This window comes from Dromiciops gliroides, chromosome 2, assembly GCF_019393635.1.
Source record: "Dromiciops gliroides isolate mDroGli1 chromosome 2, mDroGli1.pri, whole genome shotgun sequence".
In the NCBI taxonomy this organism is placed as follows: domain Eukaryota; kingdom Metazoa; phylum Chordata; class Mammalia; order Microbiotheria; family Microbiotheriidae; genus Dromiciops; species Dromiciops gliroides.
The window spans coordinates 10,635,014-10,651,046 of record NC_057862.1 but is presented as its reverse complement, the minus strand read 5'-3'; the positions used below and the strand labels follow the sequence as shown (position 1 = coordinate 10,651,046).

The window sequence follows — 16,033 nt, the reverse complement described above, 5'->3', positions numbered from 1 at the left end:
GCACCGATCAATAACATCAGAGGGGGAAGGGGAAACATGACCCGATGTTTCAAGCAATGTGGAATTATAAGATGCAATTCATAAGCCTCTGGTTTATAAGGACCATTAGCATAAACGCTGACCATCGTTAATCTACTGCACCCCTGATGGATGGCTGGAGTTGTCCATTAATAGCAGGCATTTTAACTTAGTACAAAAATTGATTAGTCAGTTAAGAATTCAATCCTGATGTTCAATAAAATTACACTTTCTTGGCAAATGCAATATGAAATGAGGTGATACATTAAACAGCCCTCCCATTCATTGCACGATACACAGGAAAAAGAGGAAATAAAGGGTGTAAGCTGCATTATTTTAACTCTTGCAAACACACACAGAAGGGCAGGAGATGGGTGGAAGGCTCTCTTCCTGCTGGACTTCCGTTTTCTAAAAGGACCAGTGACATCACAGGGGGTGATGTCTTGCAGAGCCTGAGTGAGGCACGGCTGCAGAGTCGGCCTCACTCGCTCTTCCAAAGGCATCCAAGTCCAGCAGCAGGACCAACACCATGATGACCGGTGGTGGCCCAGGATGCACTGGATGGTTGTGATGTCTCTAATTCCTGACCTGGCTCTAAGCACCCCATGGCACCTGCTTTGACCACCTTCCCAGATGCTGGAACAAACTGTTCTCATCTGCCCATCCCCCAAAGAAAGTGCTCACCGGCTTGGGGTAGATGCCCCCCCCCCCCGCCCATTCTGACAGGTCCGAGGCCTGCCGGCTCCTCTGGGCCTGGGGTTAGCCCATCTGCTGGGGTGTGGCTGCTGCATACCCTGCAGCTTCTTGGAGCCACAGGGGAGAGTTGGGTGAGTCAGATGGACACGAAAGGCCTCCTCCACTCCCCAGTGGGGTCTATGGGACCAGTGGTAAGCTAGTCCTTCCGAGACAAAAGGGGTCCGGCAAAAGAAAAAGGGAAATGTTCCCCCCAGTAACAGAGGGAAGTTTCTGGGGCTCTGAGCTAAGGGAAAGAACAGCCAAACACGTTTCCACTAGAAACAAGGCGTTCTGCATTCTGTAAGTTCTACAGAAAGTCGGCCAAACAGACCTCCCTGGGCCACCACTCTTCCCACCACTTCAAACCTCAGGCCTCCCACCCGATACATCCAAGAGGCTTCTTTCATATTGGCTAAGGACATCTCCAGTGAGTGGACCGCTCCCCCACCCACCCAAAGGAGACCCTTCCCACTTTTGGGAGTCCTCCCCTCAGTCAAGCCTAATCTGGTCTCCACTGTCCTGGGTCTGCCCTCGGGGGCCTCTGCAGTGACAGGACCATGGTTCAAATCCAGCCTGTGATGTTATCCGGGTTCTGGGTTGGCTGAACCAGACCCTTCAGAGTTCACTGAGCCACTGCAAATCAAGGGGAGGCCTGCTTGGGTCCTTTCCAGGTCTAGAGAGGTGGCCCTAAGACTATACCCTATTCCTTGGCAGCCCTTCCAGTAGTCAAGAGAGATGTGATAGATACGCCTGCCCTGATGCTACCTCCCTTCACCATCACCTAGAAAACCCCAATAGGAGATGAGTCCTGCTTTTGGTATCTGTACCCTGGGGGCCAGGTACCCCGCAAAGTCTGACACAAAGTGAGTCCTAACATTTGGTGACTGACAACCGACTCCTTGCTCATTCCTTTCTAGTCTGTTTGCCTCTGGATAAAATAATGGGGATAGAGTTAGGGTTGGGCACAGAACTCAGCTGCAAGGGACAGACACCTAGATTCAGTGCAATCCCATCGTTTTACAAAGAAACTGAGGCGCGGCTGGGGAGGAGCCTTCTCCAAGCTCAGAGAACACCAGGACTGGGACCGGGAGGCACAGCCTTGGTGTCCCAGTCCTTTGTTGTGAAAACTACACAATCCTCACGATTTTATTTTTAAATGATTAAAAGACACAGGATTGCAGGGGCAACCAATGGCAGTGAAATGTCGTTATCGATACGTATATGCACACATGCGCACACACACACACACACGCATACACACACACACACACGCACACACACGCGCGCGCACGCACACACACACACACACACACACACACACACACACACACACACACACACACACATACCCCTCTGCCTCAAGCTAGGGACTGCGTGGGCCCTGACTGGGCCACGTCTCTCAATCACTACTGGTGAGGCCATTACTGAGGCCTGAGGCAGATACTCCCCTGGCATCAACACCCTGCATAGGGACCCCATCACCCCTGGAGAAGGCGGCACCTTCTCCGGGTCAAGCAGTAGAACTAGTCCAAGACTGATAGGAATAACTAACCAAGCCCCAAGGAGCTCAGGCCCTGTGGGTGGGTGGTTACTCTGGCCCTCATCCCAGGCTGCCCGGCCTCTCGCCCCCTGGCACCACATGACACCAAAGCAGCTTTTCCCCAGGGTCTACTGGGGTCAGGGCAGGGCAGGGCAGGGCAGGAAGACCTCAGCTGGCAAATGTCAGCGAGTCAGATGGGAGAAGTGAGTTACGTAAGAGGATGTGGTGAAGTCTGCCGATTCCTGGAGTAGGAGAGCACCCCCTGACATCCAGAAAAGGTCAGGCTCGTCCCAGGAGCAGCGGAGGGAACTGAACACAACTCCCCAAGTCACACAACTCTGGAGGGGACACCAAGTGCAGAAACAGGCCGTTACAAAATGCCATCCCACTCTCCAAGGCACCCCCCAACCTGTGCAGCCCCTCACTCCAAAATAAAAGTCAGAAGTCATCTGAAGGCTCCAGATCCCCGTCAGTCTCTCCAGGCCCAGCCCCAATTCCCGAGGGACGGATTCTCCACACACCCCTAACAGTAACAATTTCCCACTTGTGTCGCTTCCTCCCACAACCCTGACCTAGATAGAACGGGAATTGTCCCAATTTTACAACAAAGGAAACTGAAGCTCGAGGCTAACTCTTCAGTCATGCTCACACAGTGAGTAAATGCCAAGACCAACATCCAGCCCCAGTCTGCGTTAACATCGGGGGCTCCTCCTACAACTGCCTCTCTGAGCCTCCCCTGACAAGCCCAGGCCTCAAACTAGCTGCCAGATCCATCCCCGGGCTCAGACCCTTGAGGTCATCAAAGCCGACCCCTGAAGCCAAAGGAGAGGTTATGGCCCAGAAGGGGTGACTCTCCTCGAGAGCTGGGATTAATGAAAGCCAGTGGTTTTTCCAGGATAATAAATGATTCTGGTGGACATTTCCCCGCTTGCCCCCCTTCCGCTCCCCCTGCCGTCTGTGGGGCTCTCCTTGGTGAACTGTGGTTCACCCAGATGTGCCAAAGGTTTGTAAAAACGGCACAAGAACCAAGTGACCCACTAGAGTCTGAGCTTGGCACCCAAGGCACCTCATAAGGTGGCCCTAAGAACGACAGTGCCGGTGGTAGTAACAGACTAACGCTGATGTTTTCCTGGCTAAACCCCTTCTCATAGCCTGTCTGCTTCTCCATAAAATAGCCGCGTGCAAACAAGCAGCGACCACTTCCTAGACACTAATGTCTGGCATCTCGGGCTCACCAAACCTGCCTAGAAAACGGTTTCCTTTTTCCTTCTAACATAACCCAGAGAAGTCCGACTGGGCCAGGACACAGACCCACCACTAACCTCCTCTCTCTGGGGCCTTGGTTTCCCTTCCTGTAGGAGGGCACTGGACTTGGCGAGTTCTAGGGTTCCTTCTGCAGGTTGGTGTTTGATCCTTTCCCCTCCCCTGGATTAGGAACCTCTCTAGAGGACTCGGGATCCAGGCCTCATGGTGGCTATCTGCAGGATGGGCACAGCAGCCCCAGGGCCCTTGGACCAACCACACACCGGCAAAGTGGTTTGCAAACCTCAAGTGCCTTTCAGAGACCCGAAACAGAGCGAGCAACTGCAGGTGCATTCCAACAGCATCCTGCCCCAAGAGTCTTCAGAGCAACGTTCCCAGATAGCATCTCTCCCCATCCCACTGCGGAAAGTTGCAATAAATCTGTTTTTAAAGACAGAAGGTGCTATTATGAACCCCACTTTACAGATGAGAAAACTGAGGCACACAGAGGTTATCTGGCTTGTCCAGGGTCACACAGCCAGGACCTCCTGACTCCTGGCCAAGCACCCCATCTACTGCATCAGCAACTCCCTTAAGACATACCTAACGTCCCTGGCGTGGAAGCTCCTTCTACCCCCCATAACTCATCTGTGACTTACGGTCTTCAAGAATTATCTAAGGCACCCTGAAGGGACTTCTACATGGTCACCCCCAATCAAAGGTCAGAACTTGAACCCGGGACTTCCTAAGCCTAAGGCCAGGCCCTCCCAGCCTCTCCTGGAAGTCCTTAAAGAGCAATTTATTCAGAAAGCTTAATCATTTTCTATCACTCCGGCTGGCCAGCTTCAAAGCTGCTAAAAATGTACCGAGTGAAGCGTTCCCATGAATAAAAATTACACTTTACATAAATTAAATATATAATTCGATTAAATATGTTGATGTCTTTGTGTTGGCATTTAAAGGGGAAGGACTCATTTTCTTTTTTCAAAGAAAAACTCTTTCAAATGTAATCTGAAGCCGTCAACCCAATCTTCCCTGTAGATCTTTGAAATGTCAGCCCCCTTCCAAAGGGGGTGGCAGCTTCCTTTGAAATATGCAATTCCAAACAGCACATTTGGAATCAAGAATTTATTAAAATACACCACTGACATTTAGACTGATTAAGTAGAGGCCTTTCCCGGCTCTCTTGATGGAAATGCTCACAAAAGGCGCGTCACAACATCTCCGGAGTGCGATGCTCTCAGGAGCCCCCGCACCACCCCCTCGCAGTATGAGCCGTCCTTTAATGCCTGACACAGTGGGGACACACAGCTAAGGACGCTGGGCCCTTGGCCAGCCCTGAAGCCCTGGGGTCCAGGCCGTCCTGGCCAAGAGCCAACCGACCTCTGCCTGAAGACCTCTGGGAATGAGGGCTCCCCATCCCCAAGACAGACAGCGGGTACAGTGGAGAGTGCGCTAGGCTCATGGACTTGGGTTCCAATCCAGCCTCAAGCACACACAGGCAGGGAGATCCTGGTGAAGTCACTCTGGGGCTCAGGCTCTTAGCTAGGAAATGAAGGGTCTGGTCTCAGTGACCTCTCACACTCTTTCTGGCTCGGGGTCTCACTTCAGGCACCAAACTCCACAAGATGACAGACCAGCCAGCAGCTCTCTGCCTTCCCAGCTAGCCAGGGGCTGAACTGGGACTAGAACCCAGCTCTTTGGGGCAGTGAAAGCTAGAGATCTGGCGTTGCCCCCAGCAACCGGGACATGGTACCTGAACAAAGCAGCAGATTGGGGGGAAAAAAGACCTGGGCTCTGTCACTTCCATGTGTGACTCGGGTAACTCACTTCTCTTCGAGCCTCAGTTTCCCCATCTGTAAGATAAGAAGGTTGACCCTAGGTGAGTCACTTCACCTTGCTTGAAATGAAGCCTGCATGACCTGGAATCGATAAGCACATCTGTGCCCCTCCAGCCTCACCTCCTCTGGGTCTCAGTGCCCCAGCCCACTGAGCATCCAATTGGGAGGCTCAGCGTGTCCCCCCTCCACATCTGACATCTCATTCCCTCCAACCATAAGCAGTGGCCCCTGGAGCTCTGATTAAGGGCCTCACGGCAGGCGGGACAAAGAGAAGGGAAGGAACAGGGAACTCATGCCACCCAAGCTCTCAGGATCATGAGGACAAACAGCACCCAAGACCCCTCCTCCCAAAGGGCAAAGGGAGGCCAGGGCCCCCTTGGAGAGACTGCAGCCAGGAAGGCAGCCACAGCCCATCTCTGAGCCGCTATCAGCCTTAGGAGGTGACCAGGTAACAAAGGAGGCCAATACACCAACTTGGAGAGAAGGAGATGGGCAGACAACAGACTCAGAGATGTAGGGAGAGAGGCCTGGGATTGAAGCCACAGCAGCATCTGCTCCTGCGTCCAAAGGGGAGGCTGCCTGGGCTGCAGAATCGTGTCTGTGGTGCTCTGGTCTCTAGACCACTGTGACTAAGCATCTAAAGAGCCAGGGGCCGGTCCCTTGGTGAGGCGGGTCCCATGTGACTGAGAAACCCCATCAGCCACCTTTGAGTGCATGAGGAAAAGGAAGATAAAGTAAGAAAGATACAACCCACCTGGCTCCCAGGTGCAAAACCCAACTCGACGCATCCAGCGGAAGAAACACTCTGACAGACCCTGCTCCTCAAAGGCGGCTTTTCATCTGCTGAACTCTTTACCAACAAAATCCCGCGGCGTTCAAGTGAGAACAGATGATGTGCTGAAGCCTCAAAAGTAAGGCTCCAATTTAGTAAACAGCTGAGCTCTGTTTGCACATCCTTCTAATGAATTGAGTTCAATAAATTCAAATCAGTAAACACTTCTAAAAATTTAATTTTCCATCACTTGACGCACCGAGCTTGACAGCCCTGGAGGTTCCGTCGGGCTAATCAAAAGGCAGTCGCGGAGAGACGAGAGGCCTGCCGGGGACCCCGAGAAGGCAGGCCCCGCTAAGGAAAGCCCTGGACTCGCTTCCCTAGTGGATGGGACCCTTCATCAATTTCCATCCATTCCATCTATAAACGAGATTGGTAAAAAGAATGAGCCCCTGCCCCTTCAGTCATTCTCATTTGGGAACTGTGTTGGGCCATGGGGGAACATCAGCTCAGAAGGGGAAGAATGCTGCACCCCACCCCCACTCCCTTTCTCCTCAGATTTTCACAATACAGGGATTTTTCCTGTTTCTACACAAACTAATGTGCTGACGATCCTTCTGCAAGGGCGGCACACCAACCAGTCCCCATCTCCTGACACAGGACTACCAGGGCATTAGAGAGTTCAATTTAATTCCACCTGACCCCAGAGATCTAGCTACAAAAGGTTAGGTAAATCTGTCTTAACTGTGCACGAAAAGTTTTGTCCCTAAACCAAGGACTGCAAAGGCAGCAGATGGGAAGGTCCCTGGTTCTGGGAAAGCGGCCTCATCTCGGCGGGCCTTGGTTTCTCCCTCTGTAAAATGGGAATCAAAGCGCACTAGAGAAGTGCGTCACTGATTTGATTGTCGCTGTGAGTGGAAGTAGGGTCTCCATACCAGGAAGCCCGACGGGCTCGGATTTACAGAAATATGTGCAGGGTCAGAAATGGGGCCACGTCCATCAGCCCAGGCCAATGGAAGCCAACTCCTTCATCTCACAGAGGGGCAAACTGAGGCCAGAGAAGGGGCTGCCAAAGTCTTCCAGACAGTGAGGACTGACCCCAGGTTTCCTGAACCTAAGCTAATGCGTTCTTTCTACTGGACCAAACCATCCATGGACATCAAAGACATCTCAGCAGTGAATTTCAAGGACCCACGATCCCTTCCCCACTTTTCTTATTATTTCACCAAGGAAGCGTCAGCCAGAGGGAAGGCTGCTCTAGGACGCGAGGAGGGGGTCATCTCTCGGGGAGGCAGCGGGCTGAAGGAAGGCTGTGGACCCCTGAGCACCACCAGAACCCGGCTGCCTCTAGCAGCAGCACTCAGCAGAGAAAAGCAGCAGGATCGCGAACTCGCCCAAGGCCAGCAGACCAGCCTGTGTGACCTGAGCACTGTCCCAGGGCTGGGCTTCCCAACGGCAGAGGGCGGCCAAGGCCAGGGTCAGGGCCAGGGCCAGGCCTGGCCTCCAGTGGCTTCTGTTCTACAGAACTGGAGAGGTGAAAGGCTGGTGCTCAGGGGCCACCTGATCTAACCCCCGCCTTTTCCCAAGGCCACAGGGAGTGAGCCCTCCCTCCTTTTCCAGGCCCTGGCCTCTCTCTGCCTCACCATTGTTCCCCAGAAGAATAGCCTTCCCCATTCCAAGGGCGGCCCAGGGCTTCGGATGGGAGACCACGGGACACATTTTTCCCGGCTGGGAACAGGATATGTGACAAAGGCCACGGCCACAATGAGTCCCCTTAAATAGAAATGCACGCCAGAAAACACCAGGGGTTGCCAAGATCCTTGTTAGAAATAGAAAATGAACAAGGCCCCTTCTTTCTTCCTGCTCAACCCAACGGGAGACAGACAAGTCACGAGTGGTGGGGGTCAGAGCAGTCTCCACACATCTCCCTCGGGACTCCAACGCCGGCGAAAGGAAGGACTATAGGGAGCATTCCTCCATTTTACAGATGAGGAGACAGCCCCAGAGAGAGTTGCACACCTTTTAAGGATGGGTCAGAATTTGAATTTGGGTCTCACGTCTTGTGTCAGGGGAGAGGGAGTGCTTTTAAACACAGCCTCCTCCCAAACCAGCAGCAACTCTCTGCAAACATCCGGGCCACCAGTGGCTTGAAGCCAAAGGCGGGAGAGAGTCCAGGTCTGCTCCTGGTGGGACTGGAATCCTGACCCCACTCCCCAGAGAAGTAGGGATGGCTGGGCTAACTAGCCAGCCCGGCCCAACACCTCTGAAGCTGCCCCTGCCTTGAATCTGCTCACTCTCAGCGAGCACACGCTGGGACCCCATCAAAGGGTCCTCTTCAACACAAAGGCCCGAAGATCCCTGTGCTTGAACCCAGCCCAGTGAAGGAAGGCACGCTGGCATGCTGGGGTCCTGGGATTACACTTCTGGCCTGGACCTGTGATTTCCTCCATCAGGGACTCCCAGTGTGCAAAGTCCCTCCTCAGATGCAGAGGACTGGTTAGGCCATGATGTGCATGGTCAGTCAACTCATCTGTAACTTGGTCTTAGAAAGCTTGGGGTGGGGGTGGGGGGGTATTGACGCACTAAGATTAAGTGACTTCCCCCAGGTCATACAAACCAGTGTGGACAAACAGTCCATGTCAGCAGAATGTGAATCCCACCCAATATCTGATGCCAAGGCCAGCCTTCAAGTGGCTATGAGAAGTCAACAGGCATTTATTAAGTACCTACTATATGCAAGGCAGCAGGCTAAGGACTGGGGATACAAAAAAGGGAAAATAGTCCCTGCCCTCAGGGAGCTTGTGATCCCACTGAAAACAGAGCCCAAGTTCCCAGACAAAGTAAAAAAATGACTCCCTCCTACTGGGAGAGCCGAGCTCCCACCAATAGGCTAAAAATAATTTTGAACACAAGGCAAAAAACAACCTGGCTCAACAAACCTGGCTGCACAAGCTTTGAGGAGAGGCAGTCATCAATTTACATATCCGGAAAGAATAATTACTATGGGGGGGGGGGGCAGCACTCCCTGGGCAAAGGTTGAAAACAGACACATGAGAATTACAAGTCTCCAGCAATGCTCTCCTCCAGTCCCCAGCCTGGTACCCAGGGCTCTCTACAGAGCAGTGAGGACCCACCCATTGGCAGCAAATTCTGCAAATTTTCGCTGATGATGACAGAATGTCAGGGCTGGGCATCACCTCACAGATCCCGGGTTTGGGGTTCTCAGAGGGCCGCTCATCCAATGGCCTCATTTTACATCTGGGGAAACCGAGGCACGAAAAAGTGGAAAGCCCTGGACATGGAGGGCTTTTCCTCTCCTACTCTGAACCCTACATGACATCCATGAAGCAGGCATCTTGAGAAATGATCAGCTGTTTGCCTGGTGGTGAGAAAACCCTAAGCCAAATGGGGGGGGGGGGTTCTATTTTGTTTTGGGTTTGTTTTTACGATTATATAAAACATTACCATATTTGTCATTTTGTACAAGAAAACTTGATTAAAAGGGGAAAAAATTAAAGAAAGTGAAAAATAGCGTGCTTGTCTGTACTCAGTATCAGTTCTTGCTTTGGAGGTGGGTAGTATGTTTCATCATTGGTCCTTTGGGATTATCTTGGATCATAATATTGCTGAGAACAGTCAAGTCATTCACAGTTCTTCATCAGAAATCAGGCCTTGGGGGAGTGGGGTCTATATTGGCAGCCCAAGTTCAAGGACATTGACAGTAAGTGTCCAGAGCAGGGCTATTCCAAAGTGGCCCCAGCGGATGACCTCATATGGTACACTATGGGATAGCATGCATACAGAAGTAGCTGATTCTGGCTGACTATATCAGAGTGGGGTTCTTTTCCAGGTGCAGGTTAAAAAGAGAGCCAATGGTTTCTTTCTTCCAACTCTGAAATTCAGAAATTCTCTGAAATGCTCTAAGAGGCCAGAATCTCAAGACAGTGTTTTTTCTTAGCCGAGCAGCTCTGGGAAGAGTCATGTCAATAAAAGCACAATCTAAGACCATCTTCCGACTTGACTCCTTATTCCCTGCCACAGGCATTCAACAGCTGAGCTGGAGGCACCAGAGAAAGCCAGACAGAAGCCAGCCAAGAGCAAATTGCTTCCAGTTGTCTCAAATAATCTTCCTCTGAGAAGGGGGCTTCTCCTCCCATGCAATGGGGGCTGTGCAGCAGCTGAGCCGGGGCCTCGCCATTCTCCCTGGGCAAGAGGGAATTACGGCCACTGAGGTCAGAGCAAAGGAAGCCCACAGCTTCTCCCCTGGGACGTTGGGGCTCTACGGTCTCTGATGCCAGGGGCCCTGGCCATATGGACAGGTCTATTTCTCAGGACTGCATTACTCAGTAGGCTTAATGAGTGTGTTTCTGAACAAGGCACTCTTGCCCCCTCCCGCCCTTAATAAAATCCAGCTTTCTACTTTTCCCGTAATAAATTCCTGAATGTAAAGGCCATTCTTTTTTTGTTGTTTTGGGGTTTTTTTTTGCGGGGCAATGAGGATTAAGTAACTTGCCCAGGGTCACACAGCTAGTAAATGTCAAGTGTCTGAGATCGGATTTGAAGTCAGGTCCTCCTGAATTCAGAGCCAGTGCTCTATCCACTGTACCACCTAGCTGCCCCTAAGGCCATTCTTTTTAATAGGCAAGAGTGGACCACTTGTTCCCTGACTGGGGAGTAAGTCAAGGCAGAGAGCTGGAGGTTACCAATAACTAACTTTATGGAGGCAGAAAGTTGTTCAAGGCCTCACTAGGTACCTCAGTTTCCCAATGTGAAACCCAGAAAAATGTAGACAAGATCAAAAGAATAAAAAAAGAGACAAAAACACAGTCTCCATTCTAATCGAATCAGCCCATTTGCTCGGCCTCCCTGCCAACTTGTCCTCCTCCAGCCCAGGCTGGAGGTCCTTCCTGAGCCCCCAGCTGCTGGTGTCTCCTCACCCCAAACTGGCTTATACTTACGTCCTGCGTCTCTGCAGTGGCGGAGCCAGAGACAGAAGAGAACAGATACAGGCTCCCTGGGATCAGAGACCATATACCGAGGGCCTAACATCATGCTTGGCACACAGCGAATGCTGTGGCCGCTGTGGGAACGGGTCTTGCCTGAAGAGGCCCATTTGTTCCGAGGGTTTGGGATTTCTTTTTTTCCTTTCTCGAGAGGGGGAAAAAATGAATGACGGCTCATTGAAAAAAACTAAAAAGAATTAAGAAACACCAGTTGATTAATACAAATTTCAACTGATTTAGGCCAACAGAAGTCTAGTTATCTAGGCTTGGTCTAGATACGGCCAAATACATAGGAAGTCAGCCTGGAATTCTGGGAGAATGAGAGGGACCCCCCCCCAGTCTCTGTGAAGTCTGGGTCTAAGCTCTGAGGAGGGATGCTGATGGATGTGCCCCATCCTTTGCCACCAGCACCACCAGCCTCCAAAGGACACAGGAAATGGGGAGAAGGGAGGATGCCCCACTCCTGGGATGAGGAAGGATTTACTGGGGGGGAAGGTCATACTCTTCTCTGCATTAGTGGAACGGCTGGCCCTCCGAAGCAGCGGCGCCCGTCCATCTGTATGCGTCAGTGGCCCACCCTCTGTCCCTAAATGCATTGGGACTTAGGTCATTCACTGAGAAACACCCCACCTGTTCCTGGCATTTCCTTTCCAAGATAAATTGAAAGACCCCACTATGGGCAGGGGCGAGCAGCTGTTCTCTGACGCTAGGAGGGAGGGCCAAGTCAGGCTGCAGAAGAAGGGGCTGAGCTGAGACGGCACAGAGCTGTCTGCCCTCCCAGGGCTGTGCCCCTCTCAGCTTAAAGAGCCCACCCAGTCCTTGCCCACAGTGGGCGCTCAGCAAGGGCTTAGGGGGTGAATTCAGAGCTACTTAGACAAGGCCATCTTCAAGGTGTGATTATTTAGGTCCAAGCCTTTCTGGGCCTAGAGTCTAGAAATTCAAATGCAGCCTCACACACTGTGGGAACCCTGGCCTCCTGGACTGTAAAATAGGATAATGAGATAATATTTGTAAGGGCTCAGCACAGCCTGGAATACAGCAGGCTCTTAATAAATGCTTGCTTCCTGCCGCCTTTCCTCATGGGAGTCAGCCAAGTCCAGAGAAGCAGGGTCACCCATGTACACACCTCCCTTTGTCACCAAGGAGAAGAAGCATCAGCGGCCCACCCCTCCAGGTCCCTCCAATATTGCACCCACTCCTCCAGGACTGCGCGAGAGGGAAGACCAAAGGCACCCAAAGCGCTGTCATCCCCATTCCATTCCATCCCCTCAACAGCATTCATCAAGGACCTACTATGCGCCAAGCACTGGGGGGATGCCCGCAGGGAGCTCACAGGAAAGTACTTAAGTATAAAATACAACAAAGTTATCGGGGGAGGAGGGTGATCACAGCTTGGGACCCCAGAAAGAAATACTACCAACACATACTTAGACTTCCAATATAGAACTTCAGCCTCTAAAATCTCCCTCGTCTCAGGCCAAGGGACCATGGCTCCTAACTGCGACTACAAGAATCCCTGAGGAAGCCCTTCTGGGGTCCCGAGGACGAGAGCATGGGACCCCAGAGGGAGGTCTGGGCTAGGACAAAGCATTCCTGGGTGTGTCTCTATCAATTTGTGGGGAGAGCAACTTCTATTCATTCCACAGCCAGAAAAATGAAAACTGTGAGTGCTCCACAGGAGCTCCCCCCTCACTGATCTCTGCTCAGGACGCCATCCACCCCTCTGCATTCATCCCCATCCCCACCGAGGACATATGGTCTTCCACAGGGATTCCCGATGGAAATCCTGGACTATGCTCATTCCTCCGATTTCCCACAACCAGACATAAAGCCAAGTTACTTAGTCCTGCATTGCCCAGGAATGTTCCTCCCCATGTGCTGCCCCCTCAGAGGCCACACACCTGCCTTCTGCTCTCCCCTCTTGCTCCCTCCATTCCCACTTCTCTCTCTTTACCCAGATTCTCGCCACCCCAGCTCTGGAAAGGCTGTGCCAATGGAATCCCATTCTCCCCAGCTGGTCATATCTCCTTCAGCAGAATGTACACCTGTTGAGGGGAGGCCCTGCCTCACTTTTATATGGTATATCCAGGGCCTAACAGGGCACTTGGCCCCTAGTAAGCACTTAAACGTCATTCATTCATTCAGGCCTGCCGGGACCCTAGAGATCTTGGGCAAGAGCTCATAGCAGTGTTTATGAGATAAGAGAATCTGATGCCCAGGGCTGTGTGTTTAGGGGGAAACCACTCAGCCTCCCGGGCTTCAGACAATCAATCAGGGACTCCCATTGAAGAGGCGCCCATTGGGGGAACACAATGTGGGCTCACATTTCCCATAACCCTGTGAGGTGGGTGCTCCTGCTTTATGAGCGGCTCTGAGGGCAGAAGAAGTGACTTACCCAGGGTCACAGAGGCAAGATTCCCCAAACCTTCTAACAAACGCTGATGGGTGAAATCCTTCAGAAGCTTTCAAACACCAGATGCTCTTGCTTTTCTGCCCTGGCCCCCCCCCCCCACAACATCCCACACAGGATTCAGGTTTACCTCTAATTTCTTTTGCTTTTTTTTTTTTTTTTGAGGCAATGGGGGTGAAGTGACTTGCCCAGGGTCACACAGCTAGTAAGTGTTAAGTGTCTGAGGCTGGATTTGAACTCAGGTCCTCCTGACTCCAGGGCCGGTGCTCTATCCACTGAGCCATCTAGCTGCCCCTCAGGGAGCTTAATTATGGCAGGTAAGAAAAGTTCAAGTGAACTGCTCAGACTCAGGAAGGCCATGTCAGAGGCAAGATCTGAGCCCAGGTCTTGCGGATGTCAGTGCCTGCCCTCTCCAATCCATGACACCAGGCTCCCTCCCTCTCAAGAAGAGAAATCTAGACGGCATTTCAAGGTTTGTAAAGCACTTTGTAGCCAGAGTCACCTTTGGTCCTTACAACAGCCTTACCAGACAGGTATTTGATTATTCCCATGTTACAGATAAGGAAAACTGAGGGTCAGCCTGCTAAAAACAAGAGTAGATCATTAATAAATGCTCACTTTACTGCATTAAGGATCACGGAGTTAGAAATGGAAACAGAGCTCCATCGTCTGGTTCAACCGCCTCAATTTATGGAGGGAAACCGAGGCTGGGCAAGGGATGAGGTTTGCCCAGGCTAACAAAACCAGCTCTTTTCCCACTGCCCCACATGCACTGTCTGCCTCAAGCCGCCGGCAAAGCACTTAATTGGCAAGCATATACAAAGCATAACGACTAGGCAAGCCCAGCAATATTGCTTGTGGTGACTTTATTTCTTGTTTAATCTCTATTAAGATGTCTCTAGGAAAACAGATAGGTGTTTGAGCCCCCTCAAATACCATCGGTCAAGCAGTCACTTTACTATCAGTTCATCTCCAAAGCAGGCAGGAATCAGAGAGTCAAGATGTCTCTAGGAAAACAGATAGGTGTTTGAGCCCCCTCAAATACCATCGGTCAAGCAGTCACTTTACTATCAGTTCATCTCCAAAGCAGGCAGGAATCAGAGAGTCAACAGTGGCCTGGGCTGGGCTATCAGTGTGCTGGTTATCTTCCTGAGAGGCCCATCCATAGTGTCCTCTACAAGTGGTCTCGACCTGCCCAGTCCCCAACCCTCAGTCACAGACTGGAAGCAGCGGCCTGTGAGGGACTGAAACAAGGCTGAAAGGTCCTGTAAAGAATTGTGGCCTGGGATGCAGGAGGACCAGAGTTCAAATCCAGCCTCAGACACTTAACACTTACTAGCTGTGTGACCCTGGGCAAGTCACTTAACCCTCATTGTCCCGCAAAAAAAAAGAAAAAAGAATTGTGGCCTGGGTGGGTAGGAGTTCCTGGCCCCCTGGGCCCCACTGTGCATGTCAAGTAAAGCTATCTGGGGAATTCACACATCCATGGCACCTGACAGTTTGCAAAGCTTTTTGCTACAACAATGCTCCCCCACAGATGTGGCAGGAGCCCAAGATATAAACCAACTCGGCCAGAGTCACACGGGTAACAAGGGCAAATATGGGATCTGTACTTGGGCCTGACCTCCATCCAGGGCTAAACCCCTGGTTCAGTAACCTGACATCTACAAACAGAGTATCTAATTAATGATCCTAATTAGGATCTAGAGCTGAAAGTGACCTCAGATTGGTTAGCTTGTCCAACTGCCTCATTTTATACGCAAGGAAATTAAGGCCAAGGATGGTTGTGTGACTTGTCCAGGGTCACACAGCTAGTAAGGGTTTCATGCTGGATCGGAAGTCAGGTTCTCCTGACTACAGCTGCCTGAAAAAGTGGTGAAACCCACCATGTTCTCATCCATATATTTACAAATAGGGAAACTGAGGCACACCAGTGGGACGGGGCCAAGAATCATCGTATGGTGGTATTTCAGGCAACAAAACCTTTTCTCCAAAAGTGAGGGCAAGATCTCAAATAGGAAACGTGCATTAAAATGGCCACAGACCAATCAAGCCGACAGAGCCTTGTCATATACCTCCCCCTGTAGTCACTGACAAAGTCACTCATCCACCAGCAGATATTCCCCAGGGTGCTTCTGTGCCCGGCATTAGCTCAGCACCGTGAGCTTCTTGGCCCCTGTGCCAAGTCATCTCCTTCCAGGTCTGGCCCCAAGTCCCTGCCCCAGCTAAACTGGGGACTTTCCCAAGTTCTTCTGGATCCCTGTGACACTATTTCCCCAAGTTTCTCCTCCTCCACAAAGAAGTAATGATCTCAAGACAAGAGTTAAGGAAGCATTCAAAAATACTGACAAATCCAGCTCTGACTTGTAAGAATTGATGCAGGGGGAAATAAACAGAACCAAGGGAACATCAACAACACCAATCACACCAATGTCAACAAAAAAAACCAAGGCCAGGAAGCCAGAGCTGAGT

The 16,033-nt window shown here is 51.5% G+C and overlaps 1 protein-coding gene across 4 annotated transcripts in view; it reads right to left on the bottom strand.

Annotated features, from left to right (window-relative positions):
- Positions 1-16,033, bottom strand: part of CTBP2 (C-terminal binding protein 2) — a 155,644-nt gene that overhangs the window by 118,725 nt on the left and 20,886 nt on the right. The gene's annotated exons all lie outside the window — the stretch shown is intronic.